The sequence below is a fragment of the Podarcis gaigeae genome, assembly GCF_964106915.1.
Source record: "Podarcis gaigeae genome assembly, chromosome: 1".
NCBI classification, from domain to species: domain Eukaryota; kingdom Metazoa; phylum Chordata; class Lepidosauria; order Squamata; family Lacertidae; genus Podarcis; species Podarcis gaigeae.
In genome coordinates, this window is record NC_139678.1 from 62730317 (window position 1) to 62746330 (window position 16014).

At 44.8% G+C, this 16014-nt stretch overlaps 1 protein-coding gene across 2 annotated transcripts in view; it reads left to right on the top strand.

The window, feature by feature from the left end:
* Positions 1-4672: 4672 nt before the first annotated feature.
* The window catches only part of BBOX1 (gamma-butyrobetaine hydroxylase 1), a 39501-nt gene continuing 28159 nt past the window's right edge, over positions 4673-16014 (top strand). The window contains exon 1 of one of the 2 annotated variants that reach the window (XM_083751766.1): positions 4673-4881. The gene's annotated coding sequence lies outside the window, so the exon portion shown is untranslated. Of the gene's footprint in view, positions 4882-9768; positions 9933-16014 lie in introns of those variants that run through there. The other variant, XM_083751767.1, reaches the window with a different exon arrangement.

The window sequence follows — 16014 nt, forward strand, 5'->3', positions numbered from 1 at the left end:
CAGATTGCAAAGTAACATGCCAAAGAAAATGTCATATTGGTAATTTTCCTGTCCTTGTCATTCAGACCACTTCCAAACTTTTGTGGGAGGGTGTCAATCAAATATGGACAAATTTAGGCTTCCTCAATGAAACTGGATTAAAGTGCTCATGTACTTTTGTGCAAGGAACACACTTTAAAAACATGGGAAATTTTGCAGTAAGGAAATTGATGGGAACATGCACTTGAAAGCTTAAGATAGTCAATCGCCAGGAAGTTGTATAACCTCTGTACAAACAAATCAGAATGCATGCTCAGTAAACAGACATCATTTATCCTCCATGCAGGCTTTGTGCAAACAAATCAGAATGAATATTCAACAAAATCAGAATGAATGTTCAGCAGAAAGGTCATACTGTAAAAGAACAGGTGCAGGAAATGAAAAATAAATTAGCTCTTTGCCCTCTTAAATCAGCAGCGTGAAGAAGTCACAAGCATCAACTTTTGATAAAACTCAAAGTGGATTTGTTTCTCAACAAAGGTTGTGAACTCACCAGAAAGAAAGGCCCTAGCAACTTGATCTACAGAAAGTAAAGCAGAGAGACCTTCTCAGCTGCCAATGTCTGCAGATCAAGCTACAATGGATGGTTGAAAGTTTCCAACCTTTAATTCCCAGTGCCTTTCCTCAAGAACATTTCTCTCTAATGCCTTCCCCATCTTATGTTACATACACAACAAGGAAGTGGGCAAAAACCCCAAGTTCATACTTTAGAAGTTTTTAAAACAACTGATGTCCATTTAAAACCAGGTCATTGCCAACATAAGACCTAGGCACTTGCTCTGGGGTAATCTCATTCTTTCCAGTGGAACGTACTCTGGAACAAATGCCGTGAGCACTGCAGCTGTGTTTATTTTCCCTGTTCAGGAGTGAACAGGCACTTTCCAGCCTTTCAAAGGAACAAAGCACTTTGAACATTCTAAACAAAGAGCTGGGGATCTTTACAGCGCTTGACTTCATGCTATCAAGCAGAATCGTACAGGACATATGTCTCTAAAGGACAAATTGGTTGGACGTTTTTAAATTTCACATATGAAAATGTCCATTGGCAAACAGAACAAAGTTGCCTTTTAATATTTGGGCATCAAGGATGACAGCACCTTTAATATTGGTGCTATTTAAAAAAAAATGTAAAAGCAGATGGGTTCAAATGCTAGTCGAGAAAAGGGGGGTGGAGAAACATCACCTTTAACATCTTTTGACAATAAGTGTCACGTCCTGTTTAAATATTGTGATATAGTGAAAGCTAGTTTTCATCATTTCATATTATATCTGAGTCCTCATCAGTCTGCTTGATTTAAATGTGAGCCCCGATCCATCTACCACTTTTTACATTTTGCTATGCTCAAGGTGGCAGCCAAGGCAGGCTTAGGGACTTTCCCTTGCCATCAGTTGGAACATGATGAATGCTTTGTTTGTTGGGAAATCTAGGTGCTTCATTTTTCTCCATGCTGACTACCCTGTGTAATGGGATGACCAAGTCAGCCACAGCTCTACAGTTGGTAGGTTGGGGGGCGGGGGCTGAGTGTCCTCAGAGCCTTAGCAATTGTATCTATCAAGGCACAGGATTTCACTTTTAAGTCAGGACAGGGGTGGTGACCTTAAGGAAGTTGCAAATGATTCAGTGCTCCCCATTTTCTTGTTGTTGTTTAGTCATTTAGTCGTGTCTGACTCTTCGTGACCCCATGGACCACAGCACGCCAGGCACTCCTGTCTTCCACTGTCTCCCGCAGTTTGGTCAAACTCATGCTGGTACCTTCGAGAACACTATCCAACGATCTCGTCCTCTGTCGTCCCCTTCTCCTTGTGCCCTCAATCTTTCCCAACATCAGGGTCTTTTCTTCTCTTCTCATGAGGTGGCCAAAGTATTGGGGCCTCAGCTTCAGGATCTGTCCTTCTAGTGAGCACTCAGGACTGATTTCCTTAAGAATGGATAGGTTTGATCTTCTTGCAGTCCATGGGACTCTCAAGAGTCTCCTCCAGCACTATAATTCAAAAGCATCAATTCTTCGGCAATCAGTCTTCTTTATGGTCCAGCTCTTACTTCTGTGCTCCCCATTATTGTCACATAAATCCATATATCACACAAAACACATTGGGTTCCTCATGTTTTCCTCCACATAAGGGTACATTTCCACATTACTCTATCTGCATATTCCAAAGCAAAACATGCATTGGATTGTCACTGAAGTCATTCTGGGGTCTGAAAAGACTCTTTTCCAGTAAACAGTTCAACTTCAACTTTTTTGTGACTTAGCCATTTTCATATTAAAAGAAAGGCTTATGAACAGAATGCTCAAAAGCAAGCAGGAATGTTTTATCAGGTGCTGCAAGAAATCATATTGAAGGCTGACTCAACCATACAAGCAATGTCCTAATGAATTAATGACCCATCAAAATTGTTACTAGCTTCAGATTAGTTATTTAACATGCAACGAAATCTTGTTGCCATTTTAAAAAATGCTTGGATGTCTAGAAAGGACTCCTATTCCTGGAAAGGTTGTCTGGAAAGGAATAGGTGGCTACTTAGAAAGCTAAACTGCAAATATATGTGTGTGTATCTATACGCGGGTGGCACTGTGGGTAAAACCTCAGCGCCTAGGGCTTGCCGATCGCATGGTCGGCAGTTCGAATCCCCATGGCGGGGTGAGCTCCCGTCTTTCAGTCCCAGCTCCTGCCCACCTAGCAGTTCGAAAGCACTCTTAAGTGCAAGTAGATAAATAGGTACCACTTTATAGCGGGAAGGTAAACGGCATTTCCGTGTGCTGCGCTGGTGCCTGCTCGCCAGAGCAGCTTCATCACGCTGGCCACGTGACCCGGAAGTGTCTCCGGACAGCGTTGGCCCCCGGCCTCTAAAGTGAGATGGGCGCACAACCCTAGAGTCGGACACGACTGGCCCGTACGGGCAGGGGTACCTTTACCTATCTATACATATACATATGTGTGTGTATCTATCTATTTATCTAGCTAGCTAGCTAGCTACCCTCCCACCCCACATAGTTATAGTAAAATATGTTGTAAGCCACTGGTCTTCAACTGGTAGATCAGTGGCATAGCTGTCAACTTTCAACCCATTTTTAAGGGAAATTACCTTTTTCCGAATAGGATTCCTTCCAAGAAAAGGGGAAAGTTGACAGCTATGCTCAGTGGGCTATGGCCCAATCCAAGTTGGGTCACAACAGGAGCACTACTACTATGCAAGTATATGATACAAGATTAAGAAATGGATCCCAAAATGCATGCCTGGGTTAAAAGTGTGTCATGGGTCTGAAAAAGTTGTAGATACTTGTTCTAAACCATGTGCTACAGATTATGTATCTTTTACTGGGCAGTAAAAAGAGGACCAAAATTCTGAATCTTATTAACTCTGTAAAGTATTTTCATGCTGGGTTTTATGTGAGAACCTTATCTTTATTTTAACATCCCCTAAATGTCACTCCTGGTGCGGGGTTTTTTTAGAACTCTTCCCATGACATCTAATTTTGAACTTTCTTTTAAAACAAACATACTAAATACATACAAACATACATACATACATATATTTTCATGCAGCTCTGAAGGATTATTAGTCTGTACAAATAGAAGCTATGATCTTGAACAATGAAGCAAGAGTGCTGTTCTTAAAGTTTGACAGAAATGTCTGGTGTTTTTCAAAAGGGAAATATGTGTCTGGGCCTGAAGACAGTTAAAGAAAACTATTTCTTCAGTCTCTTTCCCTACTTTGATCTTTATTCAACCAAAGAAGAAAACTGGGGCTGAATTTATTTCTTGAAACATGGAGATGCCTCACTTCCAAAAACTGTGGACCAGACCGTGTTTTTTAAGACTGCTTCATATAAGGAAACCATTAATTCTGGGCAAGTTAAGCACCATTGTTCCATTGATTTCAGGTAGAGAGAAATCAGTGGAGCTGATTGATGTGCTTCACTTTGCTAGATTGTGGATACTGCAAACCTTCCCTGCAAATCTTGCCTTATTCATCTGATTCTCATGCCATGGAAGTGCCTGAAGAACTAATCTCTTATTCTATTCCATGTTACTGTGACAACACATGAATGTAGAAACTGTTTGGAAAGGGGAAGATCACAGAGCAAGAACCACATCAGCATCCTAACATAGCTGAGGGGAATGCCTTTGGCATGATTCCTCACATATGAGTCCTACATAAGCCAGGGAAAAGTGTGGAATAGAGCTATACAGAAACAGCACCTACATATATCTCATAATTTAGCAAGTTCTTTATCTCTATTAGCCAAATCACTGCATAATTCAGAGATCAAATAACCTTATGGTACTTTCCTAATACTTAACCATTTTTTTGTTTGTTTTTAAAAACCTATTTTCAAAGTTTCAAGATCCATCATACACAGAATAGTTCTAAAAAGGTCAACTGTAAGAATAACCATGCTCCAAAATGAATCCTTTGCTCATCCATGGCAACTGACTGCTTTACCAAAGCTGTTGCATCACTAGTGGACAATACTCAGGTGTGATTACAAAGCCAAGTTATCATAAGATGGTTTTTCCATGCAAGTCTTCATATGAAACATTTTTCTTCTAAATGTGTCCCAGCAGGGTGGCACTTGTTCCTTTAGAAGCAGAACTTTCTGGCACAGTAAATTCCATCCAGTTGTGACCATGCAGGAGCACATTCTTAAGAAATGCCCTGTGTAGCAGATGATTAACATTAATCGCCTACTTATTTTTCCCATGGGACAGGTCACATGGTCTAAGGCTCCTCTGCGACACATAACTCCAGATACAGCTGCAGCTTCTAGGTGGCAATTTTCATAATTTCCACAGCTTGAAAATGTGTGAGTGGGAAACTGAGGCAAGTAATGCCAGGTAAGTTGTCATGAGAGGAAGTGTGATGTAGAGTGTCAGATAGGGGCCAGAGCAGTACTCACCAGCCTAGTGCCCTCCAAATGTCTTGGACTACATCTCCCATCAGTCCCACTCAACATATGCTAGTCGGGGCTAATGGCAGTTGAAGTCCAAAACATCTGGAGGACACAAGGTTGGGGAATGCTGGACTAGGGGGAACTGTTTTCAGGTCCCTGCTCAGTCATGGCAGGGCCATGTCCCTGCTTAATCTACTACTACATGGCATGCAACAGGGTGCTGCTGGGGAGAAGCCATGTGCACTGCCCTGAGACCCCTGAAGAAACAGCAGTATAAAAATATAATAAATAGTTGCTACATGCAACTGTAGCAGGCACATGGGACAAAACCTTATGTTGAAGCACTCCCGCTTAATTGGGTTGTTATGATGGCCAACGTGGGGCTGGATGGAATAAGTAAATTAACCTTTCTGTAAAATGATCTTGTGACAGTAACAAAAACACGTAGTGCACTGTAAAGGAAACGAGTTCCAGATTTTCATTACACATTACTTTGGATATTTCTATTTTAAAGTTCCATTTTACAAGCATTCAGAAAATAGAAGGATAATGGTAATGAGTCATAGTTTTGCTGAGTTATTATGTAATCTAGAAAGGAGTGTGCTTTATTTCAGTTGGATAAGATTCTTTTCCACTTGGATCTCATGCAACACCCATTATACATTCCATAGGATGCATCAGTCAAGCAAACACTGCTGACTTAAATTTGTTTCAGAATTACATCTGCAGCTGCAGAAATGTTTAACTCCAAGATTTCTATCCTCACTCAATTCGTTTTGAAATATTTTCTTTCATTTTTCCCCAGAATTAATTACTACAATTTGAGAGTGTATTTCATGAGAATTTAAAATGAAATGCTGGCAATACTTCATTAGACTGGAATTGGTTAAAGTCTCTCCTTGCCGTTTCATTATCACTGTCTCCACCCCTATAAGTAGACAATTTGTGTAGTCTGTGTGCTATAGGAAGCATGGTATATAGAAAGGCAGGGCACTTCCATATGACCTGATTACTGAGCATTCATTCCGGTTTATTTGCTAGATTGGATGACACCGGCTACTTAAAGAGCATTCATTCAGATTTGGTTGTGGGGAGGTTAGATGATGTTGCATCAAAGCAAGTGTTATCCCACATTTTCCAATGCATTTTGCCATCTATACTAGATGCCATCTAGACTTAGAGGGAATCCAGGCGGCATTCAGGCCTCATCATGGGACTGAAACTGCCTTGGTCGCACTGGTTGGTGATCTCCGGCGGGCTAGGGACAAAGGTGAGAGCTATTTCCTAGTTCTGCTGGATCTCTCAGCGGCATTTGATACCATCAACCAGAACATCCTTCTGGACCATCTTGAGGGGCTGGGAGCTGGGGGCACTGTCATACAGTGGTTCCGCTCCTTCCTCCTGGGCCGTGTTCAGAAAGTGGTGGGGGGGATGAGTGTTCAGACCCCTGGGGTCTCACTTGTGGGGTGCCTCAGGGTTCTGTCCTCTCCCCCATGCTTTTCAACATCTATATGCAGCCGCTGGGAGAGATCATCAGGGGGTTTGGGCTGGGTGTTCATCAGTATGCGGATGATACCCAGCTCTACCTCTCTTTTAAATCAGAACCAGTGTAGGCGGTGAAGGTCCTGTGTGAGTATCTGGAGGCGGTTGGAGGATGGATTGTGGCTAACAGATTGAGGTTGAATCCTGACAAGACAGAAGTACTGTTTTGGGGGGGCAGGAGGCGGGCAGGTGTGGAGGATTCCCTGGTCCTGAATGGGGTAACTGTGCCCCTGAAGGACCAGGTGCGCAGCCTGGGAGTCATTTTGGACTCACAGATGTCCATGGAGGCACAGGTCAAATCTGTGCCCAGGGCAGCTGTTTACCAGCTCCATCTGGTACGTAGGCTGAGACCCTATCTGCTTGCGGACTGCCTTGCCAGAGTGGTGCATGCTCTGGTTATCTCCTGCTTGGACTACTGCAATGCGCTCTACGTGGGGCTACCTTTGAAGGTGACTACAACTAATCCAGAATGCAGCAGCTAGACTGGTGACTGGGAGCGGCTGCCGAGACCATATAACACCAGTCTTGAAAGACCTACATTGTCTCCCAGTACGTTTCCGAGCACAATTCAAAGTGTTGGTGCTGACCTTTAAAGCCCTAAATGGCCTCGGTCCAGTATATCTGAAGGAGCGTCTCCACCCCCATCGTTCTACCCAGACATTGAGGTCCAGCACCGAGGGCCTTCTGGCGGCTCCCTCACTGCAATAAGCCAAGTTACAGGGAACCAGGCAAAGGGCCTTCTCGGTAGTGGCACCCTCCCTGTGGAATGCCCTCCCACCAGATGTCAAAGAGAACAACAACTACCAGACTTTTAGAAGACATCTGAAGACAGCCCTATTTAGGGAAGCTTTTAATGTTTGATGTATTACAGTAGTTTAATATTTTTTTTGGAAGCCGCCCAGAGTGGCTGGGGAAGCCCAGCCAGATGGGCGGGGTATGAATAAATTATTATTATTATTATTATTATTATTATTATTATTATTATTAGTGGGTGGTGCTGTTGTCTAAACCACTGAGCCTCTTGGGCTTGCCAATCAGAAGGTCAGCAGTTCAAATCCGCGTAGTGAGATGAGCACCTGTTGCTCTGTTCCAGCTTTTACCAATCTAGCAGTTTGAAAGCATACCAACAGAAATAGAACAATATGTACTGCTGTGGCGGGGAGGTAAATGGCATTTCCATGCGCTCTAGCTTCTGCCGTGTGTTGTTGCACCAGAAGCAGTTTAGTCATGCTGGTCACATGACCCAGAAAGCTGTCTGTGGACAAATGCCGGCTCCCTCAGCCTGAAGCGAGAGGAGCACCACACCCCACAGTCACCTTTGGCTGGACCTAACCATCCAGGGGTCTTTTACCTTTTATACCTATATATGACTTAGGCAAAGTCAACTTTCTTTATAAAGTTACCTTTTTTATATGTGACTTACAGAACAGAATTAAGACATATTATGAACAGATTACAGCACTGAGTCTTATAGAACAGAGCTACCAACCCAAATATTTAATTTCCTATACGTAACAAAACTGAGTATGAATTAATTTTCCAGTCTTGTTGCCAAAATGGCTGTTAAAATCTAATTCACAAAACAGTCTTTTAAGTTCTCTACTACATCTGCTCCTGTTTCCATCAATCACACTACCCATTCTTAAATCCAAGTAAAATGTTGCAGTCTTTGATATAGACGTTGGCTTGACAGTATTAAAACACTGGAGATATTCCATATGTTATTTCTGGTGTAACACTGATGAATAGGCTTTACACTTGGTGGTGTTGATACTTGGAGCTTGATTTCACTACTTGCAACTCCACAGTGTGCTGTTCCTTAATTCTGCACTTATGCAAAGCCATAATAGTTTGTCTTATTGGCTGTGAAATCAACTAGTGTACGTCTGAGGAGCAATGAATTATGAATTTGCAAGAACATTGAATTGCAAAGTCGTGCAATTACCAGTTTCTTTATCTTGGCTGTATTGTGTTAAAAAGAGAAGACAAGTTTTTGCACTTTCCAATTTTGTGACATCTACTGGAGATTTGCGCTGCACGTCTATAGCTCTACTATATGAATTTAGGCTAGATTATGGCTGAATGCTAGGAGAAACTTCTTTGTTGAAAACAACTGAACAATAGAACCTAGGGATCTTATTGCTTATCGTCATTACATATCTTCAAGCTGAGTAGATGGTCATCTGTGGGGGTTGTTCTAGTTCTGGATTACCTTCCTCTAGCAGGGGGCTAGAGTGAGTAGCCTAGAAGGCTCTGAAATTCTACCTAGAAATTACATTGGAAATTTAGATCCTATATAGTTAAACACATGGTGCAATCTGAATACAGGTACATAACAAGAGAAAGTTGTAGAGGTTGCCTCTGCTACTGGGAAGTATAGCGGGGGGGGGGTATCAGCCTTCCATGTTGTGAGCTGCGCTTTGCCTCTGAGCACTACAGCGGACCCAATTCTCCCTTTCCAGAGGAAAAGTGAGAGGGCAGCTGTTCCCTGCAATCATTTTATGCTTCCCACATTCACAGGCCTGTTCAGTACCACCCAGAATGAGATGAGGTGCTCTTGCTGTACAAAGGGGGGGGGAACCTTCCCAAGGCCAAATCCTAAGCCTCTCTATCTGGATCTCCACACACCCCTCTCCCTGTGTGCTTGAAGGGGATGGATTCTTGCTTGTCCAGAAACAGAAGAGTGTGGGTGTAAAACCAGTCTATTGTACAGAGATAAAAATGGCCCTTTTACTTTATTTATTACATTTACATCCTACCTCTTTCTCCAATGAGCTCAAGGTGATGCTCATGGTTTCCCCTTCCCCATTTTATCTTCACAAACAAACCCTGCCAGGCAGATTAAGCAGAGGGGCAGCGACTGGCTCAAGGTCACCCCACGGCCTAGTGGGGATCCCAGATCCTAATCCGATGCTCTAACCACTACACCACCCTGCCACTCTCTTTTTTTGCCTCTGGCGCCACCCACTACTGCTATATGGCCCGAGGAAGGTTGCTTAGAAGGCAATGCGGCCCCGGGGCTGAAAAGCCCTCTCAAGGAACGGAGAGATTCCTATTCCTCCAGCCGGTCGCCCGCGGGCTTTCCTGGCTCGCGGGATGCGGTCTCGAAGGGTGTCTATCTTTAACTCTATCGTTGCTGACGGCACCTCCTTCCAAGCAACAGGTTTGGGGGCAGCACTAAAAATATATCCCGGCATGCCCTGCGCTTTGAGTTTCTCTCTCCGGCGCGCATACCTTCCCAAACGAGAAGGGGTGCGCGCGCGCAACTGAATCACCGCCTACCGCCTTTGCAGCTGCTCTTTGAGGGCGAGCCGGCGAACTGACCTTCGCCTCCTCTGCCGCGGCTTGCTTGCTTGCCTGCCTGCCTGCGCCGTTCCTTCCCTGCCTCGGCCGAAGCCGGCGGCGGTGGGAGGACCCAGTTGGCCGGCTTTGCCCAGCTGTAGCGTTAGGCAGGTAAGGTGCCCTCCCACCCGCCGCAGCCCGCGCGCTGTTTGGAAAGCTCAGCCTGTGGCTCGGGAGGCCGAAGGTGGCTGCGTCGCCGCTGGCAGGCGCTTTCGGGCAGAGTTCATGGGTGGCTCCTCCTTTTGGGCCTCGTCGCGGGTGGGGGGGGGGGAGAGAGGAGGATCCTATTCCTCAACTGCTTGCTAGCACGGTCCTCTCCGAAAGTTAACTCGGCGGCAAGTCCTGCAGAATTCAGCGACGACCTATTCCCAAATAAAGTGCAGCTGGGCTTGCAGTCTTAACTCCTGCGAAAGGGGTGGGGGAACCAGTGGAAACCCCCAGCACCCCCACTATTGGGTTCTTTCGGGGGCATCGGGACCTGCATGTAGAGGAAAACCTTGTACAACAGACCTTGTAGAAAAGCTACTGAGGAGATAGGAACCTCCCATGGGTGAGCCTGGGCTGAGGCAGCCATGGGCATTTCCCTGGTACAAACCCACTCCATATACAGAGAGAGCCGTAGAAGAGGCAAATGGAGTGTGCATGCTCAGGGGCCTGGCCAGCTTCCAACCTTGCCTTTTATCACACACCATTACGTTCTCCCCTTTTCCATTCCCCCTGTCCTAGTCAGCCAGCCCATACAAAACTTTTTCAGTACTCTCTGTTCTGCTTTTGGATGTCCCCCTTCCACACTTAGGTCCCTCAGTGCCCCTCCCTTTTTTGCACTTGCGCAAACTTTTGGGCTGTCCCAGACTTGATGCTACTTGTGTGCAGGTGCACAAGGAACCACACTATGTGAACATATTTGCATTCAGTAAGCAAGATGATAGGAAGCAAGTGAGTTATTTTCAGACTAAAACAATGAGTCCCCTATTCAGGCTTAGGCTGCACGTATGTGGTGTATGGTAAACGCCTCTCCATTTTGCACAATGATGCAGGTAGCCAAATGACCCTTGTGCGAGAGAGCCATATGGTATGATAGCTGTGGGAAATGGTGGGGCCTTGTTTTCATGTGTGTTTGTTTTGAATCATTGTCATGGATCCAACCTGGAACATGCAATGCAATTATAAATAACAGTGCAATCCAAACCCAAGACCTGTCAGGATGAGCAAGTTTGGAAAAGGTGGATCTTCAGCTGTCCTGGCTCAGCTACACCAGCATAACTCACCCATCCCAACTCCGCCAGGGATACAACTGTGTATCTCCCTCAGTCTGGCTGAGCTGGGTCTCAGCCAATGGAACTTAAGCCACCAGAGCACATGCCAGTGTAAGTTCCCCAATACAAGTGTTTCAGAGTTGTGGTCAGGACAAGGAGAGACTTACAAAACCTTTTAGCAGTGTACATTTCACCTGGTTTGCCAGGTCATGTAACTGATCTGTGAAAGGTTTTTTGAGAAATGTGTAGATCAAAATTATTTCACTGCAGGGATGCTGACTTAACTTGAACTGGTGTCTGCCCTGCCAGCTTCCTGTACTTAAGATTGCACTATAAATGAACATCTTCAAGTAGCTTTTCTTCACCTCTCAGGAATCTCATCATTTCAGTTACTGAGAATCAGAGATCAGGGCTTCCAGGTCATGAGGTGTGACGTCTAATCAAATTTGAGCAAGCCCTCTGCACCTCTCAAATTATAAATTAAATTTCGGATTCTGAAATGCTTCTTTGAGGTTGGGGCATCACTACCGCTAGCCCACCACAACATTTCAACACTAGATGTTTGTGGCAGTTCAGAATTTCCTCCTGTGCCTGAAACAGCATTAGCATCTTACAGAGCTCTTCCTTAGCACTGAAATGGGTAGAAATATGGCATGACAGGGCAGGACTGGGAACAAGCTGTCTGTGTCAGGTCTTAAAAACTTTCCAGCCACCATGAATCCATCTATTCCTTGGTAAACATGGTTATCAGAATAAAATGCATGGAATGTGTTTACTGCCGGTTATGTTTTAATGTGAAAGGATTTCTCATAGACTCTGGGTTTGGTGTCTTCTTAGGACGAGAGGTTGTTTAAGGTGAGTTCTTTACAAAGTGAGGTTGTGATGCACAACCCTTTTCCTCAACAGGAATTCTGCCAATGTCTATGTTAGTGTTCCAGAATAAGTGGGTTGGAGCTTGCATTATATCCATACAGGATATTACTAGGATCACGGGGGGATTTAGCACATTTTCACCCAATGTACATTACCTAATTTGTTTCCATATCCTTGCAACAAGACACTACAGGATACATATGGATTGTGGCTATAATGTTACATTTACTCAGCTTCAAACACCAGGGATGGTAGCACACTTGATCCGAATTAAATGGTAATGTGTACATAGCCTAAGTTTCTCTTTCTAAACCTTTTAATGAAAGAGAATTGTAACTGGCTTTGTAATACGGAGATTTGTTTTTTCCTGACCTCATCAGCAATTGGCTAATCCCCTAGAATGCAATAATTCGGTTTATTTGTATTTAACTACAGAGTTACTGGTAATAAAGTTACCCATCCTTTTAACAAAACTGACCCTTCTCTGATCTCTTATATAAAAGAATATTTGACAGGGTTGCTTCTACATATCCCAAGCATAGGTGGTCTTCCAGGTCAGTATGGTTTTAATCTAGTAAAAGTATGAAATACTGTAATAGCGCAAGTGTGCCAAATATTGCCTTGTAAAGAAGGAATAGTTAAAGCATATTTCAGCTAGACATTTTAAATCTCACCTCATATATTTTGAACTCCCACTTCCTTTAATGGTCAGATCTTGGCATCCTTGCTTTCTCCCCATACCCCCCCCCCGGTCCTTTTTCTTCTAATTTTACTTTGGGATGAATTTAATGTAGTGCTATGGCAGTTGTTCCATCAGCTTGCCAGGCAGAACCCCACCCCCATGCTGTGCTGGGGGATTCTCCCAACCCTGTGCCAATTGTGGGGGGTGCAGGTGAAGGAAAGGGGAAGAAAACCCTGTTGCACTAGTGCATGCCCTTGTGTGGGCTTCCACTAGTAGGACTAGTTAGGTGCAGCCTGCTCTTTGTTTTGCTATGCTTGGTTTTAGGACTGAAATGGCCTTGGTTGCTTTGGTGGGTGGAACTAGAGTCCAGAACTAGGCAAGGGGAGTGTGACCCTGTTGGTTCTGCTGTCTTTCGATACCATCAACTGAAGGCTTACATGAGGGTGTTTCAGTGAACAAAAATGCAAAACATCTTTACTGCTTGGATGCATTGCTAAGGCCACAACCATTCTTTTCTGTAAGCTTGCAAAGTTTATCTTTTCAGCCTTTAATAATTCAAAAGAGGTATTAAAAATACCTTGTGTGATCATTCATAAGGGATCAAAATAATACTGTTGGAAATTGAAAGGTGTGGTGATTTGGGTGTTTATATGTGCAATCCAGTCTCACGGGTATTGCTAAAATATGTATTAAAAGGCAGAGTTGTAGGACTACTTTTCAAGGAAGTTGGTGGTGTGGTAGCTGTTGCAGCTTGGCTTCTTCCTAAACTTTTGACATCACATTGTCACAGTGGGGCACATATAGGAGTGTAATGGTTATATGGGGTTGCTCGTGCGTAAGTTGCCGCCACTCCTGGCTAGGTAGCCTGGTTAAACCTTTCCTGGCTGGACAGCCCTTCACTTTGTGGCTGTTCAGTCACTAGCAGAATCTGTCAGTGGGCGTTTCTTGAACTTCTTCCAGCAAAGAAGTTCTTTGATGCCAAGTCTACGCCTACTTTCCCTGCGCGGAAGTCTTCTGCGCAGGGTGTGTGTGGGTAGCGGAAGACCTGTGCTCTCCCCGCTGGTCTCCAGCAAAGAGTCCTGGAGCCCTCTCTCCGATTCCCCCATCCGCCCCCCTTTATCCCTGGTGTTACGCTGATTTCCTTCCCCAGCTGCTGAGTCCCCTCTCTCCCTGCTTGGCCCTTCTCCGGCATAGCTTGGGAGCCCTGCCTCCACTTCTGGCTCCGATGTCAGTTCCCTGACAAGGAGCAATCAATAAAACTTTTAAAAAGGAATTGGGAGCCCCCAAGGATCCTTTTGGTATAGGGGTATCACAGTGTGACCCATTGGAATAGTAAAAAAAAAACCCCAAATCCTTTTTTAAACTTCTTTTTTAAATGACAGATTTGGGAGGGAGACTGAAAACACTGGGGGTTGTATGTTTGGCACAGGCTTCAGATTAGATACTCCTGTTCTAGAGTGACCTCGGTGAGCGTGTCTGTTTTATATGTATCATTACAGGCCACCCCAATCTCTGTCGAGTGGTAGCAAGATTCCAGGGGTCGTGGCTCTTAACCAGAGTTGTGTATCCATTGGGAAATCAAGGCACAGCAGAGAGTAGTGTCTTTAAAAAATATGGTTTATATATATATTTACACCTGAATGTTGGTATGGGGGTTGCAGAATATCACACCCCAAGAATGTCTCTCATTGCTCCTCTCATGGCTTCAGTAAGCTTGATTCCAAAGCATCAGCCAACCATATGGGCCCCTGGTCTCTTGGTGCAGCCTCTCCTAGCCAGCATGCATGTTTTGCCTGCTTCTTCCTTCTTCACAGCAGCCTTTGCAGAAAACAATTCCTTCCCTTCAGCTTCAAGCATCCTCTCCCCGTTGCCCTGGCAACCTCTGTTTCAAAAGTCTCCTTCAAAAGGCACTTTTTCCTGTGATGACATCTCACTCCCTGTAGTCCAGGCAGCCTGATGCTGAATCTCTCACCTTTTGTTCAGGTAATGATTCTGTTATTACCTGTCTTTGTTCTTGAATGGCACCTCTCTAAACCCAGCTCCTGAGGAAGCTGGTTTGACTAACTTTTTTAGGCCTTGCTAAATCCATTGATCGAGGGACGCATGTGGCGCTGTGGGTTAAAGCCTCAGCGCCTAGGACTTGCCGACCGAAAGGTCGGCGGTTCGAATCCCTGCGGCGGGGTGCGCTCCCGCTGCTCGGTCCCAGCGCCTGCCAACCTAGCAGTTCGAAAGCACCTCCGGGTGCAAGTAGATAAATAGGGACCGCTTACCAGCGGGAAGGTAAACGGCGTTTCCGTGTGCGGCTCTGGCTCGCCAGAGCAGCAATGTCACGCTGGCCATGTGACCCGGAAGTGTCTCCGGACAGCGCTGGCCCCTGGCCTCTTAAGTGAGATGGGCGCACAACCCCAGAGTCTGTCAAGACTGGCCCATACGGGCAGGGGTACCTTTACCTTTACCTTTACCTTTAAATCCATTGATCAAACCCCACATTTACTAATTTCAGAAATTATGGGGAGAGCCTGGCACCCAGGAATTTGAGGGGATCCTTCCCCCTTGCAAACCCGTACAGTTGTACCTTGGAAGTCAAACGCAATCCATTCTGGAAGTCTGTTCGACTTCCAAAATGTTCGGAAACCGAAGCACGGATTATGATTGGCTGCAGGAAGCTCCTGCAGCCAATCAGAAGCCACAGAAGCCCCGTCGGACATTTGGGTTCCAAAGAATGTTCACAAACCAGAACACTCACTTCCAGGTTTGTGGCGTTTGGGAGCCAAAATGTCTGAGTACCAAGGCGTTCGGGATCCAAGGTACAACTGTATTTTAAGTAATTGAAACAAACAGTTTAGAACTGCCAAGCTTGACTTAAGATATTGACAGCCCCATTCATTTGCAATTGACACCCATTTATTGCTACTAATGAATTTAAGAAATGGAAAATTTTCTGCAGGAAAAATTCCCAACTCCACATCACTGCTCCTTCTCTCTTTATGGACTCCGAGGCTAAATGCACTGTTATTTTTTAGTGAGTAGCTGATCAGGATTTGGACCGTGGATAAAGGGATTAAAACACCAACAACCCCTCCAAAATTGGCATGCCCCCCCAAAGATACCTGAATAAGAGCTGCTAATGAAACTTTGTGGTAGTACTTCAGCCATCCCTCATCTGCAAAGATCATCCTTTGCATACCTGCAAGCAGCTGTCCTTATTCCTTGGAAGTAAGCCACAGCACCAGGATTGGAAATGAAGAAGAAGAAGAAGAAGAAGAAGAAGAAGAAGAAGAAGAAGAAGAAGAAGAACAAGAGGAGGAGGAGGAGTTTGGATTTGATATCCCACTTTATCACTTCCCAAAGGAGTCTCAAAGCGGCTAACATTCTCCTTTCC